This window comes from Ceratotherium simum, chromosome 20, assembly GCF_057802395.1.
Source record: "Ceratotherium simum simum isolate JZ-2026a chromosome 20, ASM5780239v1, whole genome shotgun sequence".
Lineage (NCBI taxonomy): Eukaryota > Metazoa > Chordata > Mammalia > Perissodactyla > Rhinocerotidae > Ceratotherium > Ceratotherium simum.
The window spans coordinates 53,562,078-53,584,486 of NC_141919.1; positions in this window are offsets into that span (position 1 = coordinate 53,562,078).

The window sequence follows — 22,409 nt, forward strand, 5'->3', positions numbered from 1 at the left end:
TCAGTCCCCCCGCCCAGACGATTGTTAAATGTTTACCAGCACAACACTAATTCTACCATCACAGAAGAACATGACAATAAGTCTACTTTACAACCTCATGTTCTAAGAGTCTTGTTTGCAGAGTATGGATAAGTATCAAGGCTTTTTTGCAAATGCTTGCTCTGGGGGGATTGGTCTGATTCACTGAAGCGTTTCTTCCTCATCAACCATCAAGACCCACGAGGTCCAGAGACGCAGCCCCCATCCCACTCCACCACCGAGCAGCCGGGCGCCCTGAGCACGGTCCCCTCATATTTACAGACCTCAGTTCTCATCTGTACAAGGAAGCTGATAACACCCATCTCACCGTGTGGTTGTCAGGCCCAAGTGAGAGAAGGAACGTGCAAACTACGGGATGCTGTTTGAAGTGATTATTGTCTATTGAAATCTACCTTCTAACAAGGATGCAGACGTGGAGAAGGAAGCCGCCCATTGATTAGAACGGAGGTGATGCTCAAGAAGGAGGCACTGCCTCAACACGGACACAAAATCATACTCAGGAATACAGAATCTGATGCAGAAAGTCACACAGGGCGGCCGGCCCAGTGGCATAGTGGTTGGGTTCGGCACACTCTGCTTCGGCAGCCCGAGTTCCTGGGTTCAGATCCCAAGCACAGACCTACACCACTCATCAAGCCACGCTGTGGCAGCATCCCACATACAAAATAGAGGAAGATGGCCACAGACGTTAGCTCAAGGCCACTCTTCCTCAGCAAAAGGAGGAAGATTGGCAACTGGTGTTAGTTCAGGGCCAGCACCCCCCACAAAAAACAAATTCACACAGGAAGCACACTGGGGTTAAGAGAAATAAGCTGCAATTCGTCTGGGGACAAGCAACCTGAGAGCCGATGTTCTGAGCAAACACCTGGGAACCTGCCTGGCCAGTGAGGGTCTTGAGACAGCAGTAGCTGTGGTGACCTTGTGGCTAAGATGACCAGGGAGCAGAGAAGAGTAAGACTGAAATATTAAGAAGCAGAGAGGAAGGAAAAGATGAGAGAGAGAGAGAGAAAAGAAAGTGTTGTGTCTCAGGCTGCCACAGCAAAGTACCACTGACAGGTGGCTCAGACAACCTTCATCATTCCTCCCAGTTCTGGAGGCTGGGAGTCCAGGTGAGGTGCCAGCACGGTCGGTTCTGGTGAGGACTTCTTCCTGGCTTGCAGAAGGCCACGTGAAACCCTGATGACTCTTCTCATAAGGGCACCAATCCCACCATGGGGCCAACGCTCAGGACCTCATCTAGCCCCAAGCACCTCCCAAAGGCCCCAGCTCCAAATAGCATCCCAGTGGGGGTTAGGGCTTCAGCATATGGATTTGGGGGCGGGATGGGGACACAAACATTCAGTCCACAAAAGAAAGAAAAAGAAATAAAAGAGAAAGACAAAGGGAAAGAGAAAAAAGAGACACTAAACCCTTTGCAGAAGTGGTCAGCTCCCATAGAAATACAGTATACGGTCACGGTAGCACACGGGCCTGCAGGGCGGTGGGAAATGGAATTACGCTCAGTTACGTTTCTTGTGTTTTGTGTGAAGTGGGCACTATGTATTGTGTGTAGACTGTCTCCCCAGGCTGCCCTGGCCAGGTGGGCAAAGCCTTGGTGTGAAGTTAAGAATGAAGATTCTAATCCAATTCTAATCTCTGGATCCCCTGTGGGCCTATTTCTATTGCTTTCTTTCTGCATGTTCTTATTAATGGTATCTTGTCTCCTCCCGCGTCAGACAAAATTTGCTTGTTTACCAATCATTGTATTTGAAAATTACTTCTAGAAATCATTTGAGGCCCAGGGATTTTCATGTCTCTTCTGAGGCCCCTGGCCGACTAGCAATCTGGAATTACCTAACTCCATCTGCAAAAACTGAGACTCTCTAAACCCCTGTGTCTCAGCACCATGCTGCAGCCTGGTCAAGGCTGTCTTTGCCCTTTTTCTCCTTTACCCCTGATTCACCGCTACGCCAGGGCTCCAATCCAAAGTACGGGAGACGACCGTGGGTGCACCTTGGGTGCTGGTGCTCCAGCCTTCTCCCCCGCCTCCCTCCAGCTGTCACATGCTCTGCTATGCCACTCAGCAACCTCAGGACAAGAGTGACCGGAATCCAGGCCCTCGTCTCGGAATTCCCGCCTTCTCTTTTTTTTTTTTTAATTTTATTTATTTATTTATTTTTCCCCCAAAGCCCTGTATGTCATAGCTGCACCTCCTTCCAGTTGCTGTATGTGGGACACGGCCTCAGCATGGCCGGAGAAGCGGTGTGTCAGTGCGTGCCCGGGATCAAACCCGGGCCGCCTGCAGGGGAACGCGTGCACTTAACCGCTAAGCCACGGGGCCGGCCCCCCTGCCTTCTCTTGAATCTCCGTGCTGTAATTCTTCACTTCCCTGCCGGCTCTCTGCTGCCTTCAAGCAAACTTTAACAGTCACTTGGCCAGCTTTTCTGCCTGTCTCCAGCAGAAGGGTTGGCTTGAATTACCTAGTCTAACATTGCCAGAAAGTGTCCAAAGCAATCTTCACATTTTGAATACTAGGTGTCTGTTCTGGGGGCAAAACTCCTAAGTGAAGAGATAATAAGGTTTAGCTGGTAACTATAAGTTAGCAAATATGTTTAATTAATAACTATAAATGAAAATTAGTAAATATAGATACTCTGGGCTGATGGCCCGGATAGATAGATTGATCACTCATTCATTCATTCAACAAAACTTTTAAGCACTCTCTCAGAGCCAAGTACTGTTCAAGTGGTTTAGAACATTATCAGCCAACAAAACAGTGGAGGACCCTGCCCTCTCCAATCTTAGAGCGATGGGTGTCACCTGCACAATCTCCTTGACGACACACTACCATGTTCTCCGAGGCACAGACCCGCCGGGCACTCTGATGTGTACTGGAGAAATGGTGAGAGAGCCTGCACCTCGGGCCTGGTGATTTGTGGGTGACTGGAGAGTGACAGGGAGAAGGCAGCAGGCAGGGAGGGGCCGTGGGTGGGTCAGGCTGCGGCACTCTGTCCTGCGTTGGCGAGGAGGTGCCCCCGTCATTTCTCCCCCTCAGTTAACACGGTATGTGCCCCGTCTCCTGCCTCCTTGATGACTCGGGGTGTTGGCCAGGCCCAGGCCCAGGCCCAGGCCTGCTCCCACGGCCAAAGTGAGGGCTCTCAGTGATGTCAGTGGGAACCGACCAACGCTCACAGGCCAGGCGGTCTCCATCCACGCGCTCATCAACGTGCTGTCCCCAGGGTTTTCAGGGACACAGCTATTGGCCTTAACAGTGACCCTGGACTTTTCTCGTGTTGAAGATGTCCTCCAATGTTAACAGACTAGAGTGGTTTCCCCTGGTCTCCTCTGCAGGTGAAAGTGAAGGGCACGTCATTGGCCAGGAGCTGAGAAGGATGGTTCCTGGTGCTCAGGGAGCTCCAGGCCGGGTGACCACCATAGATGTCCCCGCATGCCCCACGGCCCAGCTCGGAGCGTGTCCACCTGTGAACGCTCCAGTTTTAGCAGCCGCACAGCCCTCACTTCCCCCGCACTGCAGCCCCTGTCACCTCCTTCTCCACTGCCCCCCTCCAGGGAGTCCACTCCCGGCCCCCGCCGTGCCTGTGCTGATGCACTCGGAGGTGAGGATGGTACCACCGTCCCGTGGAGAGGACGTCTGTGCTTCTCCTCGCCTCAGTTCAGTTTCAGGGATCACAATATTGCAGGGTGTACTGGGATGTACTGGGATGTTGTGGGATGTACTGGGAGCTGGGCGTTGGGCATGGAAGGGCAATTGACTTCCCAGGGTGCAATGCTTCTGGATCCCAACCTGAAGCACAGGCCGAGCCGCCCCCACCCGCCTTCACCCACCCTGGCCAGGCCGACTCGGGTCCACAAAGCCCGGTGGAAAAGCAGGGCCCAGTCCCGCAGGGGGCTTCCTGGTGCCGAGCAGTGTCCAGGTCCTCACCGACTTGCAGGCCTTCTGCCCCCGAGCACTGCCCTGTGCATTTTGCCAGTTTTGCTGGTTGTCCCCTGTAGGACAGATGATCTAAATTACCCGTCCAGCACTTTCAGAGGAGAAGCTGTTATCTTTATGGAAAAAGTTTTCAGACCATATAAAATGCACCCGGTAAAAACAAAAATTGACCAAACACGGCTGCCACCACCAACACCCATTTCTGCAGGTCACGGCTGCCAGCGATGTGAGGTGCATTCTCTTGGAACCTGTCGTGCGTGTGCATTCATGTCATCAACTACACATGCTATTCTGTAACCTGAACTTTTTCTCATAAGATCACAACGTAGCGGTATTTCTGCATCAGCAACAAAGCCTGCTTTCAGCTGCCCATCAGGTGGGCCTTTCACAATTCATTTGACTAGTCTTCTAACTAGTCCTCTGTGGGTGGAGGTTAGTTACTCTGCCATGTTTTTGCTTTGTAAACAGTGAATGTGGTATGTACATTACTGGCAAATGTGCTGGCATATCCTTTGCAAGTTATTCTAGAGATGAAATTACCGAATCGCCGGGTGTGTGCATTGTGAATGTTGATAGAGGCTTGGCACCGTCATATTTTGCTTGTACAAACTGCACCCGTTTTGCTGTCTCCGGCAGAATATGAGTGTTCCCACGTCCGCACAGCTTCACTCTCTCCAGCTATTTTTAAGTTTTAAGTCTTGCTAATTCGATGGTCACACTCTAGACAGCACGGTCCTGGTCTGCTTTCATGGCTCCAGTGAGGCTGTGCACCTTTTGTCACATGTTTTCTGACCACTGGGATTTCCTTTTTTTTTTTTTTTTTGGTTAATTGTCGCTCGTGTCCTCCGCCCATTCTCTGATTGGGGTTTCAGCCTTTACTGATTTGTGAATGCTGTGTATATGTTGCAGATGCCCATTTCTGTAAGGTGAAGCCGGTCTTACTCACTGGTCCTCAAGGAGGTCAGTCCCTTAACTGGTTGACAAAAACTATCAGCTGCTGGATCGACAGATAGTTCCCCTTCCTCTTTTGCCCACCCAGAGAGCACACATTTTGTTTCCGGGATAATGTGCAAGCCCTGGAAGATGAGGCAAGATTGGCCAGCCCATGGGACAGCGCCATCCCCCTACAAATCCGGAGAAGGAACAGGGACCCAGGCCTGTTTCTGGCCCGTGAGACGGAAGGTGTGCCTCCGTGACAAGAGGGCAGGCCTCGAAGATCCCTTTCACCACCCCCCTTTCCAACCAGGTGAGGATCCGATGCTGCAACACAGAGGAAGACGTCACATGTGGCTGAAGGTGACAGGCTGGAAGGAGGGGGTCCGTGAAGTACCCCTGAGCACAGCGCCGAGCCTGGAACTCCCTCTTTTGGGGCTTCTTCTGGCGGGAAATGAATCAACTCTTCACGATTCCTACGGGCTTTCGGATGAGCTGAGGTGGAGATTGCTGTCACATTGTAGAAGGAAAGGGGAAGGATTTGGGGGCCTGGGGATCCGGGAGCTGGGGGTGGGGGAAGGAGACAGAGATGGCCAGGAGAAGGGCAAGAGGGAGAAAGTGTGTGCTGGACGGGTGTTTCCATGTAGAGAACCAGGCATGTGCAGCCGGGGCTGAAGCCTCATCTGCTCCTGGGTGTCTGCAAAGAAAAGCTGAGTTGCTCACGTGGTGAGCGGCCCCCTTGGGCCCTGGGGATGGAGGCCCCTGACGCGTGCACTGGGGATGCAGACTTCTGGGTTCCGTGCACAATGGAGAGCAGAAACCCCACAGCCTGGGGGCAGGAGAGACAGAGTTCTGTGGCTCTGAGAAAAGTGTCCTGTGCCTCCTGTCCCGGTTCTCTCCTCCAAGACGTGCAGGGGAGACACACGACTGCACTGGGAAGATGTCCTTCTCTTTTGCCCGGACCATTTAATAAATGCAGCTGACAAGCAGTCGCCACCAAGAAAGCACACAGGTTGGGGAGTGTGGGCAGGCTCAGTCTCACTTTTGGGGTCCTGGAGCTCACACCAACAGGATTGTCGTCTCCCGTGGGGCGGATTTGTGCCTGTTTCTCTCCCCGTCATCAAACAAGCTGGGAACACACATCAGACACGGCCAGTCAAGTCCTCCGTCCCACCTTAACTAAATTATTATGATTGCTGTTGTTGTTTGACGCAGTCACACACGTGCATCCACACGTTTTTACAGGCTCTGGGGAAGCGACAGCCATAAGCAGCTGAAATTTGGAAGAAGGAAACCACAACTCAAGTCCAGGGCTTTCTCCGTATCACCTCCTGACAAATTACACAGTACACACGTTTGTGAACCACCTAAACCCTGCCTTGAGAGAAACGGGTGTCCCAGTCTGGGCTCCTTGGAAAGCAGGCCCTGACGTCCAGGCGTGGACGCACATGGTTTTTTGGAAGATGATTCCAGGAAGCCCAGTGGGGGGTGCGGTGAGGCTGGGGAAGGAAAAGAGCCACCAAAGTCACATTTGTGGGCAGGTCACCGTCGTGGGCGACAGGCTCAGTCCCACTGGGACCCTCTGGGAAGCTGCATGGAGAACACCCAGAGCTGTCCTCCGTGAGCGTTGAGGCAGGCTGGCTCGTCACTAACACCCCTGCACTGCCACGTCGCACCTGCCGAGGACGTGCCCCAGATGATGGAAACGCTCTCATGCAAAGAAGAGAGCTGCAGGCGCTGCAGACGGGATGCTGCCTGCCTGCTGCAGCGGCCGAGCTCAGGGGACTCAGGAGGAGCACCAGCAGCATCAGGACCAGATTATGTAAAAACAAATGAGCCAGCAAAGCAGTGGTCCTGTGAATCAAGCTGTTCAAGTATGTAAATAACCCACCCCAGTCCTGTCTCCTTGCCACAGCAGCGCATTCCAGAGCCATCCAATCCCTTTAGTCTACTAGGTAGGAAGCAGGCAAGGCTTGCCTCCAGCACAGTCTGCTGTGAAGCAGGGGTCTTCAGGCTGTCTGGGGACAGGAATTTCCCCAGCAAAGGAGGCAGCAATCCTCTGCCTGGTGCAGTGGAGCAGAGGACCTCACAAGAGAAGAAAGACAACCATCCAAACAAGGACCCAGTGGCCTCTCCCTTCCCCTGGCTCGAGGTTGGGAGGCATGAGAGGTGGATTCATGGTCCTCGAGGGTGAGGTCAGACTTGTAGCTAAATGTGGTAGGATCATGCTCGGCTACCCACATGGACACCCCTAAAATGACCATAAAGGTCAGAAAGATATAAACCTACATACTCCAACAAAGGACTTGTAGCCAAATATGCAAAGAACCCCGACAAGTCAATAGGAGCAGACAACACAGCAGAAAAATGGGGAAAATGTTGGCTAGGCACCTACAAAATGGGAAAACTCAATGACCAGAAAGCAAGAAAATGTGCTCATCCTCGCTAATAATTAGGGAAATGCAAAATAAAAACACAATACACTACTCACCTACCCATGGCTAAAATGAAGAAGACTGATAATGCCAAGCATTGGCGAGGATTTAGAGCAACAGGGAGTCTCTAACGTTCCTGATGGGGATATAAATTGGTCCAGCCCCTTGGCCATACCTGCCAAAGCTGAGCATATGCATACTTTATGACCATCCGTTCCCCTCGTAGGTGTGTACTCACAGAAATGTGGTCATGCCCACCAAAGACCTGTACAAGGATGTCCAGGGCAATGTGATTCACAACAGCTGAAAACTGGAGCAATTCAAGAATCCATCAACAGCAGGATGGATGAAATATATACAACTGAATATGATAATACATTAGATAAATTATATGTCATAATTATAAACTATATGTAAAGATTATGTACGATAAATGCATTGCATAAATTACATATCACATAGAACATATGATATATTATTTATTACATAGCTGTATCATTATATTATGTAATTATACAATACATAGATGTGTTATTATAGTTATAGTATTTACGTGTGTAAGTGATACTTGGTATGCATAGAGCATATCCACACAGCAGAATGCTATGCAGCAAGAGGAATGAATAAACTCAACTGTTCACATAACCACCTGGGTGAATCGAACATGAACTTGAGTCAGAGGGGCCAGACCAGGGGACACATGGTGACTCTGGGGACAGAAATCAGAGACAGGCCACACTAAGCTCTGTGGCCACGCTGTCTCATCCGGAGGGTGACGTGAGGCGCATTCTCAGGAGAAATGAAACAGGAGGAGGGGCAGGCTCTGCTGCTCTCCTTCCAAGTCTTGTCGTGTTTATGACTCTGTGCATCTACCACCTTGGCGAAAAACAAGCATTAATTTTTTTTTAAAACCCTAAACAAATCAGCTCAGGGAGTCACCACCGAACGCAGGATGCCAGAACAGGCAGACCCCAGCCCCATGGAGGCTGAGGGAAGGGCAGCGCTGGGGCGGGACATGGAGAAGAGCCGCGGCTGAGATGCCCTTCTCACAGCCGGGTGTGGGAAGGGTTTCCACCCGTCCACTCAACCTCATTTCAAAGACCTCGTGTGACCGTCTGACCAGGACACGCAGAGAGAGGCATGTGTGAGCACAGGCAACACGCTGGGGCTTGAGGACACGAGGTGTATGTTCACCAGAGAGAAGGAGGAGCAGTCAGCTCTCTCAACACACATGTGCACATGCACACACACGCATACATAGATGCATGCCCATGTACATGCACACAGGCACTCCCACACACACACAGAATGCACACATACACATGTACATGTAGGCACACGAATCCATGTGTGTGCACACATTCCCCTGTGCTCACGTGAACACACAGGCATGCACACATACAGACATACACAGAGAGATGTGCTCACACATGCATGTGTGTACCTCTACATGCACACATGGGCACACACACATGCACACCGACACACGTGAACACACTCTCACACATACATGTACACACAGGTATGCATACATACACAGGCAGGCACATACACAGCCATGCAGACATGTGTATACACATGCACACATGTAACACACACATGGAGACACACACAGGTGCGTGCGCACACACAGGAGCACACACACCCCAGCTGCACCACGCTTGTGCTCTAAGGGGTACCATGGTGGCACGTGGTGGCAGTGACACATGGCAGAGCTAGGAGCAGGGGCTCACACACTGGTAGACCCAGAACCCATGCTGGGTGCGGCCCCCTGTGGCACTGACCTTCCTTCAAAGACAGTCGCCTTCCCGGTTCACTGAGGAGGCATCCGAGGCCCCTGGAAGTGACCAGCTCTGAGGGGTGAGGGACCAGTCTGATGCTTTCCTCGTCATTCTCCCCACATGCTATCTTCCTGGCCTCAGCCCCAGGACACAAGTTCCACGGGGCCAATGCCCACCCCTGTGACCCACAGTGTGAGAGAGGCTGCAAGAGGAGTAGGGAGCCGCGAAGTCTCAGAGGGCGGGGGAGGCACGAGGGCGAGCAGCCTCCCGCTATTGCCTGTCCGCCTGACTTCCACGCCACCGGTGAGAGCCCCCTCTCTCACATGCCCACCTTCCCTGAGAATCACAAAGGCTGGGCCTGCCAGGGAGAAGACCTTGCTGCTACCCAGCCCCTCCCTCTGCCAAGGACCTGCAGACAGCCGGTGGTCCCTGCACCTTCCTGGCTCATAGCAGCCCTGCCCTCACTGCTCCAACACCCAGCACCCACCTCCTGACTTCCAGGCTCCGGTTGTCCCACAGGCATGCCTGTGAGAGTCCCCAGTTAGCGGAACTGAAGCCGAAACAGTCCCCCTCCCCGTCACTCAGCCCTCTCCAGACCACAGCTCTCCACCTACGTCTTGCTGACCCGAGGACTCCCTGCCCTCCTGGGGCTCAGCTCTGCCCCCGTGGGATGTTGAAGGAGAGTCTGCCCCACAAACCTGCTGGCCAGCCAGCCGTGCCTCTCGGAAGGGGCCTCACCGTCCAGCCTGACCCCCAGCAGCAAATACAGCATCGTCGCCATCTACAGATGCACAAACCAGAAATGGCAGAGATTCAGCAACTTGCCAAGAGACTGAAAAGGAGAGCGGCGCCCAGCCCAGCCCCCTAAGCCCACCACTCGCCCTGGAGGACGAGGACTGGGGGAACAGCAGGCTGTGGCACTGACAGGGGTCTCGGCTGGGCTTAGTGTGAAGGACACAGTTTTGCCTCATTTACAGGTGAATCTCTGCTCCCACGTAGGTATGACATACATGCTTTGTAACCACATCAAGCCAGGAGGGACCTGACTCTCTGCGCTGCAGCCGGGGCCCAACAGTGTGCATGTCACTGGGGGGAGGGATGGTTTAAAAGAGCAGGTGCGAGAGGGCACAGCAGAAAGCCGAGGGTCGTCAATAGGTGAAGGCTGTGTCTGTGGACCCACTACGTCCAGGAAAGCATTGGGTCCTGTGGGTGAGACAGGAAAACGCGACACTCCTGCTTCTGTGGAGCCTGGAGTCTGGAAGGAGAGAGAAAGCAGCCCTGAAAGTCCAAGAAGACAGTGGCAGCCATGGGACCAACAGCCCAAACCGTGAGGGCAGTTATTCGAGGGGTCTTGCCTCCTTGGAGCTCCCACCAGCTGCAGGGGCAGGGTCCCTGCTGTCGGGGTCCCTGCAGCTACCTGCACAAGGCCCCGTGCATCTTCATGCTCACTGTTGGCTGAATTTAAGAAGAAAAGCCTGTCTTGGTCCAAATGGCCTCCCCTCTTCTAATGACCCTATCAGAGAGCTCTGAGACTTTACTCTTGGTGGTGGAATTTACAGTTCACAGGAAAGCAGGTGTCCATTGCGTGGAACTCTCTCGGCATGCGAGTTATGAGTCAGGCTTTGTCTGGGACACACAACCCACTGCTGTTCCGGGTACAAATGTGCATCTCAGCTTCCTTTCCTCTCGAGGTTTAAAAATGACATTAGGGCAGAGAAACAGGCTTTTAGAAGAGCAGGAATTGCATTTTTCCCTCGACCTGATGGATGTGTAATGGAGAGGAGATGGCCCTGAGACCAGCCATCTGTTTGCAGGATCTGGTCGACGTGCGTAACCCATCACCTCGGTCTTTCCTTCCTGGTCGTGATGGTATCTGTGCACATCAAAAGAATCTGGGCCTTTCTTTTGCTCTGAAGACAGGAGGCAAGAGGAACATCTGGACTACAGCTCAACTCCCCGTGGAGGTTTGTCTGCAAAGCAGTGTCTCCTCAAGGGCTTTTCCTGGTCTGGGACCCACTGCTGACAGTCACCGAACACTCCCTGACGAGCACTCCACACCAAGGCAGAGGGCCCAGCAGCGTCCTGGGGCAAAGGCTGAGCCCTGTGCCCAGCGACCTCAGCTCCCCCCAGGTTGAAGGCTGGTAGATCTCTCTGCGGAGGCTCCCCAGCCTTCCTGAGTCCTGCGTGGGCAGCCCCCTCCTATAGGGCACTCCTTTTCAGCACAGCCAGGACCCATGGCCAGTCGGAGCTCAGAAATGACCGGGTAACTGCCAGGAGCTCTCCTTGTGCGGCTGCAGTGGTGAGAGCCCCGAGGAGAGGCAGCACTTAGGAACTGGCTGCCCTGGGACCACGCACCTCTGAGCCTGCGCCCACCCCGATGAAGAGTCACAAATACTGCAGGAATTGTGACATGAGAAAACAGAGACAGCCCTGAGACCACACCTGGCCAAAGTCAGCCCACAGTAGGGTCTCCGAATCTGCTTTTCCTAAATTGCTTTACTCATTTAAATATACAGAAACATATGTATATACGTGTTATATACATATATGTGATCATCGCAAAAAAAAAGCTAAAACTAAATACAGATAAGCAAAAATAAAAAATGAAAAAGAGAGGAGAGTAAAAGAAAAGATAACCACCTGTATTCTAATCTCCCACACTGCCCCACTTCTGGCAATTTTGTCTACTCCCTTCCTGTCTTTCTCTCACGCAGACACACCTGCACGTGTGTGTGTGTGTGTGTGTGTGTGTGTGTGTGTGTGTGTTTACCGTCTACATTTTCACACAACATCAGGCCATGGGCATCTTTTTTTTTTTTTTGTGAGGAAGATCAGCCCTGTGCTAACACCTGCCAATCCTCCTCTTTTTTTGCTGAGGAAGACTGGCCCTGGGCTAACATCCGTGCCCATCTTCCTCCACTTTACATGGGACGCCGCCACAGCATGGCCTGCAGAGAGGTGCATTGGTGCACGCCTGGGATCCAAACCTGCGAACCCCGGGCCGCCGCAGTGGAGCACGTACTTAACCGCTTGTGCCACCATCCGGCCCCTATGGGCATCATTTGATGCCGTTATGTTACCTTCTCCAATGTTAGTGTTAACGTCCATGTAACCCCGCTTGATACAGATGTGCCACAGTTTAGTTATGTGATCCCAGTTCTGGAATCCTCTCTTCGTGCCCCATTTGTGCTCTGAAAGCATCCTTTACGACCATCCTCTATCTGATGGAATCCAGCTCCTCCCCACACCTTTATCCAGGGTTGTTGGCTTTGTTTTGCTTTGATTTTGTGTTCATTCTTCTGAAGTTATAACACCGAATTAGACAAATGATCATCTACGAATCCTCCATAAACTGGTGCGTGGCCCCTCCTTCTCCTACCGCACGCTCGCCAAGGCCTGCTTCTGAGCCCTCGGCGCTTCTCTCAGAACCCCCGCCCCTCCTCCTCTTCCCCTGTCCTCCTCCTCCTCCCCTCGGCCTGAGCCTGGTCTCCTCTCTGCCCCAGACCCTCCCTCCCGCTGGGACCTCACTCCTCCTCAGAAGCCTGAGTTTGCCATGGTTCTTTGATGTCAAACCCTTTGTGGTGTCAGGACTTCCCTCCTGGTATGCTGAGGGACAGCTGGTGTCCTTCTGACCTGTTGGCCCTTTGGGGCTCCCTGGGCCGGCGGGCACAAGTGTCCCTGGGGCTGCGTTCACCTCTCATTCTGCAGACGGGGAACGTGGGGTCCCTGGGGGCTCACAGGCTGCAACCCGGGGCAGGAGCTCCTGGCTGCCACGGGGCACTGAGAGTGCATCTTATACCCGGGGCCTCACCTGAGTGCAAGGTAGACATGACACGGACACCAACAGAACTCCCCAAGGACAAAAATGGGCCAGCTACAAAGGTGACAACCGTCCACGTGTCACAGTTCCACGTACATTGTGGACAGTCCTATTTGACCAACAGCATGACGACTAGTTTTTCTTCTGAAAAGAATATTAAAACTTTCACTGTCTTGATTAAGTATTCTGCACTTAATTTTACCCCCAACCCCAATAAAACTCTGCACATGTAGAGTCCTGCATACACACACACGCACACCCCTCCACATGCAGACACACACGTACACACAGACTCACACACACAGATACACACACCCATCGTACTCATCCCAGACCCCGCGGGAATGGCCCTCCATGGTGTGAGCTACCGTGTGCAGACAGCACAGTCTCAGGAGCAGCCAGACTCTCAGGAAGTGGGCCCTGGGGGCCAACACCACTGACACACTCCCTATGACAACTCAGGTGGAGGGATCTGGAGGCTTCCTGGAGGAGGGGACGGGGCTGGCTCCGGGGTGAGGGGTGAGTCACCACGTGCCACCAAGAGAGGAAGATGCGTGGGCACCCGGAGCAGCACGAGACACTGGCCTGACAGATGGGCAGGCGCTGGACCCCAGAGCCTAAGGACCCGCTGGAGACTGAGATCCCGAGGGAAACAGAGCCCCAGAAATGCTTGAGCGTGCTGTGAAGAAGGCAATATTTCAGTCTCCAACATTGTTTTCGGTGTTGTCCATTTTAACTGTCATAAATCATACTCTGAGTGAGCATATACAAAGTCATGATGTTACCATATGTTCATGTCTGTCCTGTGAGAACTGGAACACACACACTCTCTCTCACACACACACACACCCACTAACGCACACACACACTCACAGTGCCTACCGTCTCCATGAGCAGGGCTCTGCTCTCCCACCTTCTTCACTAGCATCCCTCCACTCTTCCAGGAGGCTCTGGCCCAGGAAATAGCTGAATTATGTATGACAGGAACTTCCCGAAAGACCCATCAGCTCTTGAGTGGAAACACACACAGACAGTTTGCACACTAAGATTCTGGGAACACTTCACCTTGCTGTTCCGTGGAGCTGTTAGCTGATCCTAACCAAGGCCACCTGAAATCAGATGTCTGATTCTCAGTAGATTCCGACCTGGCCGTCCCCTCGGGGAGCCCACGAGGCTCTGAGTTGTGGACCCCTCCCTGTGAGCTCAGCTCTTCTCTCCACAGGAGGTGGTGGTGAGGTCTGCCGTCTGGCAGCAAGGCCTGCATGGCGATTACAGGTGAGTGAGGTATTTCCTCACAAATTTCTTGTTTTCTAATTGATAAATGTTACTTTTTAAATCAGAAAACCACAAGGGTTAAACATTACTTTGTTAATCACCAAACCATCACCTAATGAGAACAGGTCAAGATAAGGAGATTGAGTTCTAGAAGCCATTAAAGAACAGAGTTAAAAATGAAAACCAGGATAGCTATGGCACCAAAAATAAGGGAAAAACAGGCCCTGTTAACCGGTAGAAAGCATTTTTCATAATAGCCGCCAGAGTATGAAGCACAGTGAGATGAAGACAGTGGTGAAGAGCCACTAGATTGAACCGTTTCAAAGGCCTTGCTCTGTCCCCTGAGTCTGTTTCTCAATTTCCTCTCCATTGTTGGCTGTGTGGACTTGTCATTGAAACAGTAGCTGCCATTCATGGAGGACCTGTTGGGTACCGTAACAGCATCAACCCGCCACCGGGAGGTACCACTGTCAGGGGTGGAGCTGTGCCCGGGCCCTAGGAATCCTTTCCACCCCACCCTTCCAGACACTCGCCACATTAGACACCAGCCTTGAGCATGCTGTGCCCCGAGATGGCATCGGACACCACATCTTGTCAACCACCTGACGTATCACCACTATTTTATTGGTCACCATGGCAACTGGAAAGCTCTGGGACAGCCAGCCTTAAAGTCTCTCCAGGGATAAACACTCAGTCTTCTAAGCTGCAGAGGGGCCTAGTGCTGACCAGGCAGGCCAAGGCTTACAGGGCTCGGGGTGCTGCCAGCCGACCATGAAGCTGTAGGCGAGTTCCCTGGCCTGGCCAGGCCCCCTGGTGATCACAATTAGACAGTCACTTACGTCATGAGCGAGGAAAGTGCCCAGGTGAGGCTGGCTCTAGGTAGGCGACAGCTTCACCATCCTGCACTGCTGGGCAGGGAACGTCCTGTGCCCGACTCGAAGATGACCCGCCTCCCACCCTCATGCAGTGCACGGAGGGACGGAGCCACCTCCCGGGTGATGAAGCAGTTCCAACGGACAAGGACTTCGACTGACTGGCACTCCTAGGCCCTTTCACCCCAGACGGCGGATGGTGGCGACGGTGGCGTGAGCACGTCCAGCATTTACAGAGGCCAGTCGTGTGCGGAGCAGAAAAACCTGGTCAGGCACTCCGATTTGAAACAGCCACCTTTGTTACCAGCGTGATTGCAGGCCATCCTGTGCCATCTCGGTTCTTCTTCTGGCCCACGGAGAAGGGCAGTTGTGTTGCCCTGCCCAGGACAGCTGACAGGTGGGCCGGGAGCCCCGGCACACACTAGGAGGTTCACACACGTCTCCCGTGTTAACACCATCACAGCTCAGAGAGGGGGGTGCTATTTCCATTTCACAGACCATAAAACTGAGTCCCAGGGCAGTCAGACAGCTCGCAGGCCATCAGAGAGCAGAACCCAGATTCAGGGCCCTCGTAATTAGGGCGGGGCGATCGGATTAAATACAGACCACCCAGGTTAACTCAAATTTCGGGTAAACAACAAATAAACTAGCATCAGTGTATTCCGAATGCTGCATGGGACAATGTGTTAATCTGCTATGTCTGGCCACCCTGTTATAATTGCTGCTGCTCCCACTACGTTTAAAGCAGGTGGCCGCCCATGCCTGGGATGTCCATGCTGGTCGCCAGCTGTGCCGAGCCATGGAGATCGGAGGCCCACACCCTGGCTGCTCCAGGCCATCTGCACCACTGTGGAAGACTGGCCGAAGCTCCAGGCAGAGGCTGTGAGCCGGCCCCGGGAACGGCCACCCTTCCTGGGCACCAGGTACAGATGTTCCAGTTCATGATGGCTGCGGGCCCCCCGGGCCCAGGAGTGAGGCAGGCTAACTTGCCACAGGAGGGGAGGGCACTGCCTGCACAGCTAATTAGAGGATGGTTCCTCTGACTGGAGATGGTCCAGTCATGTCCAGACACCCAAGCCACCACGTCCAGCCGAAAACACAGCCCCAGAGACGAGTAACCCCTGGTGTCCATTCTGATCTTTCAAACTTTGACATAGAAGCAGGACACCGGGGGCAAGAATGGCTCCTGGCCAGGATCCGAGACCTGTGGGGAGGCCAGGGGCCCGGGAGCGGCTCTCTTGTGCCTGGATTCCTGGCTCAGTTCCGTTCCTGCAGGAGAAACTTCCTGTCGGCAGAGAACACAGTCTAGGATGACCACTGGTCACTCCCGTTCCCACAGAGGCCCCCGACTGGAGAAGAGCAGACAGAAGTCAGACTCTCCGGGGACAACTGACGGAAAGCAGAAAGCCAGAGCTGGCTGGCAGGTCCCAGCGCGGGGGAGCCACCTCACTGGCCGAGTCTCATCCCCCTGGGAGCCGGCTGCCTTCCGCCTGGAGACCAAGAAGGGCGGCTGCCTCGGGAGCTGGGGAGGAACTGGACCGTGATCCGCCTGGTCGTCCAACCTAACACAAGGAAACGGAATAATCACCCCGACCGGGCATCCCTGGTGAGGACTGAGGACCAGACACAGGGTGCAGCTTTGGATTTGTGGGTGCGGGCAGCGTAAGAGAGCTCTGTCTCTCGAGGCCTCCTGTTTACAGTGGGAAGTTGGGGGAGGAGACAGGAGGGATTGCCCCCGACATTTTCTGAACATGCGCGGCTGTCAGTGAAAAGACAGTAGCATATATGTGTGTGTTATTACATGTGACCGCTGGATTTATATGTCACATACATTACAACACACACACACACACACACACACACACTTGTAAAGGACGAGACAAAGCTGAAAGAGCATTTTTCAATGTTCTGCTGAAAATATCTGCCTTAACCACGCTGGCCAGTACTCAGTGGACAATATCTCCATAGCTCGAGGTTCGCATCCATAACGCTGGGTGTGAGTCCTTTCAAATCGTTCTTGCTGCTGTAATTTGCTGGGAGGCCTCCGTGAGATCTAACGGCTGTGGATGTTTTCTGGCTGTCAGTTGCTTCTCATTTCCTGAGAAGTGACAAGTATAATCTTCATTCTGCAGTTTTGAGCCATCTGTCCCCAATGGGGGCGGGGGCGGTTGGAGGAGAGGGTGCAGTCTCTCCTCCCACTTAACCAGGCACCTGCCCGAGGGTGGCACACAGTCCCAGTGTTCACACTGGGCAAGGTTTTCATTCTTGAGATGAAAAATGGAAATGTAAATGCTGACTTTTTTCCATGTGAACCCTCCTCTTTAGAGACCATGGACCCAGCAGGCGGCAGCCACTCCCACATCACCTCGGCCCAGGAGATGGATGCAGACAGACGCGGAGTGCGATTCTGTTGCAGCCTCTTTGTCATCTCGTGGGAGCACTTGACTGTGAGCCCCCAGCATCCCCCCTGCAAACACGCCCTGACTCTAGCCCCTGCTCCGGCGAGGTGAAGAGAGCACCAGTCCCCTGATTGCTTGGCGGGCTGATGTCTGTGTGGTTGTCTGTACCTGGCTTCTGCTTCTGCAGAGCCATCTCGGGTCTTCACCAAGCGACCCCCAGAGTTCACCACACGGCACACACTGCCCAGCACTGCCCCTCCCATCGAGGGAGGCCGCTGCTCTCACCAGGAGCAGCCCAGCCTGCCATTTATAGTTCTGGTATACTCATTTTGTTTAAACCCCTCAGGCTTCCATGCCCTCCCCCGAGGATCTCATCAAGGGATTTTCCTGTGGTTCCCTCCTGCGGTCACCAGCCTGCAAGATGGCTCTCCCTGTCCTCGCCCTTGGTCCTCATGCTCAGTGAAGACCCCTCCCATTCCAGGTGGTGCTGACTGTGTGACCTACAGGACATTGCAGATGTGGCTGTGTGTGACCTCTGAGACATCAAGTCTTCCTCCTGGCTGTCTCTGGGATCCTCACTCTGGGGAAACCAGCTGACATACCATGAGAACGCTCAAACAGCCCTCCACACGGAGAGGAGCTGACACTCCTGGCCAACAGCTTTGGAAGTGGGTCCTCCAGCCCCAGTCATGCCTGCACATGAGACCACAGCCCACACCACCCAGCTCCCAAATTCCCGACCCACAGAACCAGGAGAGAGCGTAAACATTTACTATTTTACAATTCTAAGTCTCGGAGTAGGTCGTTATGCAGAATAGACAGCTGAAGGATTCTGCCTACCTAAATAAGAGGAGGAAAAGTTCATATGTCACATACAAACATACCCACATACACGCATACAGAGGTTGCTTCAATGGGATTATACTATGCTGCATGTATTATTTAAGGTAACACCGGCTGCTGTCTTAAATAAATCCTAAAATCTGCACCTCTAGACAAGATAAAAGTGTATTTCTGAGGCACATTACCATCCATACTGGTGGTTCTCCTCTGAGCTTCGAAACTCAAGACAGACTGATGGACGCAGAAGCACGCATGATGCTCGCCTCCCGTCCCGGGTCGGGGGCGGTGAGCGGCCGGAGGCGGTTTCCAGCCTGTGCTAGTGGGATATCTCCCGGCATCACCCCCCGCCCGACCCTCCTGCTCTAAGCTGCTGTTGATGCTCCATCCCCACCCCCTCCCTTCTCCATTCATCTGTGAAATCACGAAAGCCGAGAAATGGAAGAAATGGTTAAACCTTTGGAACCCGTCACTTCCACCCCCATCCTCAGCCTCATCAGAAGCTACACGCAATACATCATTAATGTGAGTGTGGTGGTGAAGGAAACGCCCCGAGGAAGACTAAACAGGCTGTTGGCGTGAGTCATTAATAATAATCACAGTGTCTGGGGTTTCGGGGCCTGGAGCCGGGTCCTCTGAAACCAATCGACGTGTGTAAGGGCCCACTTTCCACAAACGTTCACACACGAGCTGGGAAGACGCCACCCCGGCAGGAAGGAGGTGAAAACGCCCCTCCAGCCCGCTGTGCTCTGAAGGCGGCCTTCAGAGCTGCCGGCTGCACAGACAGTGAACCGAGCAGACTTCAGCGGAGGAGAGACGGGTTTCAAACCACGGCCAACTCAGCCTGCGTGCCTGCAGCGTTTCCCCTCTCATCACAGCACCACGGTCCCGGCCGAGGTAAGTGGACGGCCCAAGAGAGGCACGTCACATTCACTGAATTTCAGGAGGTTCAGGTTTTTTCCCTAGGGAGAAAGATTATCTAGCTCCCTGGATTCATCCTGACTTCTTGCTGACTTGAGGGGACTATTTAAAACTTCACTACTTTAAAATGACAAGTGTTGTAAGAATGTGGAGAAGAGGGAATCCTGGTGCACTGTTGGTGGGAATGTAAACTGGTGCAGCTGCTATGGAAACAGTCTGGAGGTTCCTCAAAAATTTAGAGATAGAACCACCATATGACCCAGCAATCCCCCTTCTGGGCGTTTATCTGAAGGAGATGAAATCGCCATCTGGAAGAGAAGGCTGCACCCCCGTCTTCACTGCAGTGTTATTTACAATGGCTACGGCTTGGAAACAACCCAAGTATCATGGAATATGTGATCTATATACAGTGGAATATTATTCAGCCTTAAAAAAAGAATGAGATCTTGCCATTTGCAACAACATGGATGGACCTGGAGGACATCATGCTAAGTGAAATAAGCCAGATACAGGAAAAAAAAGCGGCATGATCTCACTTACATGGAATCTAAGAAAGTCGAATACATAGCAGCAGAGAATAAACCGTGGTTACCAGAGGCAGAGACGCAGGGGAAATGGGGAGATGCTGGTCAAAGGCACACAGTCGCAGTTATGTAGGATGAATAAGTCTGGAGATCTAACACGCAGGGTGGTAACTATGGTTAATAATGCTGTACTGTATACCGGAAACTTGCAGAGAGCAGACTGCAGGTGCTCTCATCACACACAAAAAATAGTAACTACATGAGGAGAAGAATGTTCATTAGCTTGATTGTAGTAATCATGTCACTATACGTACATCAAATCATGTTGTGCACCTTAAATATATACAGTGTTTATTAAAATGTTTTAATTCAAAAATAAAACGACAGAGGCTGGTGTGGAAATGTCGGGGGCTTGGGAGGAAAGTCCACACGTAGGGTCCATGAGGACCAGTATACACCTGCACACCCGAGTCGTCCCAGAGATTAAGTCCCTACAAGTGGTGTCACTGCCTGCCCTCTGGTGACTCCAGGTAACCAGGTAGACATCGGTAAACAAGAGGCGGCTCCTCGTGTCCCGGGACCCATCCACCTGGCCCGAGCCTCGGTCCCGCTGGGCTGGGGGTGGGGGCGATGGGAAGGAGAGGGACAACTCCATTGGGTCCATCTCACAGACCCCACCTGTGGTGGACCGAGTGTGGCCGCACACCCCGCCTCCAGAGGCGGGCCACGTCGCCACCCCCGCCTCGCACTGGCATCACCTCTCACCTCCACGGACAGGAGGTGGCCACAGTGACACCCGTGGGGAAGCATGGGATTAAGGACCCGTGGAGTGAGGCAATCCCCGACTTCCCAACACGTGGGGAAGCCTCCTGGGGCCCCCACAGAGCACGTGCCTGGGCCCAGGTGAAAATCACGCATAGAACCGTGAAAAATCATAAATGGCTGTGTCTTCATCCAGATACTAAGGTTTGCTTGTGAACAGTGATAAATAACCAAAATGAAGTCCAATTAGGAGATTCGGGCTCAGCTGGCTGTGAATGTGTGGATCTTTCTGACATTCTCTGCCAGCCCTGCACTCTCCAAAGTAGCTTCTAGATGCTGCAAGGGCGGGCTGCGGGGCGGGGCCGGGTGGTCTGGCGTCCTGCAACAGGTCTGTTCTCTGGGCCGGGTCAGGCCTGGACAGCGTGAGGTATCTTATCAGCCACCAGCGGCCCCAGCGAGCCCCCTGCCTCACCCCTGCAACCTTCCATCCCTCTGAGACGCGACGCCCCGAGGAGCCGGGCCGCCTGAGAACTGCCTGGGGCTGGCCCTCTTCCCTTGTCGTTATCTGGTGCACACAGCAAACCTCCCAAACTGCCTCTCCAGTCAGCGGGGTCATCACTGTCACTCAGCGGATGTTCTAGCCCGGGCTCTGTCATGCAGGGCGGCCAAGACCAAGGCTGATGGCTGGAGAGGGACCTCTCCATACACTCTCACTCACGTGTCGGACCCTGGCTGGGCTGGACAGCGAGACAGGGGAGTGGACGGCCTCAGGGCATGCAATGTCTCTCTCTGTCTCTGTCTGTGCATGTGTCTCTATCTCTCTTTCTCTCCGTGTCTCTCTGTCTTTATCTCTCTTTGTCTTTCTGTGTCTCTCCATCTCTTTTTCTTTGTCTCTCTTTCTACATGTCTCTCTCTCTGTGTCTCTATTTCTATCTCTGCATCTCTGTCTCTGTCTCTCTGTCTATTTCTGTCTCTGTCTCTCTGCGTCTCTGTCTGTCTCTGTGTCTCAGTTTCTCTCTGTGTCTCTGTCTCTCTCTCTGTCTCTCCATGTGGTTTCTCCCCTTGGCGCCCTCAGAACCCAGGCTTCTGACTCAGAGGCTCCCTGAGTGAGTGTCCCAGGAGAAGCGGGCACAGTTGTGTGGTCTCTTCTCTCAGAGCCTCAGAGGTCACCCAGGGCCACTGAGGCCCATGCAGGTTCAAGGGCAGGGAGCAGACCCACCTCTTGGCTGGAGGACTGTCAAAGAATTTGTGACATGTTTTAAAACCACACACTGCCACCCTCCCAGCCGCCCCAGGGAGCTGTGGGGTCCCCAGGAGGAGGCATCTCCCTGATCCCCAAGATGTCGATGATCCAAAGCCCTCCCTCCACACTCTTGGCAGACGCAGCAGGACCCCCACCCCAGGATGCAGCTGGACCTGAAAGGGTGGAACACACCTGCTCCACCAGACCCTTCTCCTGCCCACCCACCAACTCCACAATCTGAGGGGCCCGCGGGGCGGCTCTCAACCTCCTCTTCCCTCTGGCTGGGCCTTGTGTGGAAGGGACATCCTCCTGCTCCCCTCCCTGGCCCTCTCTGCTGACAAACAATATTTGCAGAGAGAGGAATGAAAACCATATCAGTTTAGGTTGCTTGAAAAGGAATAAATACGTCTTTTTAAAGTAACACCCACTCAGGCTGAAATTATATAAAAATATTTCCAAAAAAGTGGTTTTGGCTACAAATATGAGAAAGCCCATCTCAGAGGAGCTTAAACAATAGTGGCATTTAGTGGTATCACAGAAGGAGTAGTCAAAGCTGGTGCCGTAGCTGAATGATGTCAGAGCCAGGCACGTCCTGTCCTTCCATTTCCACTCCCAGCACAATGGCTTTTAATCC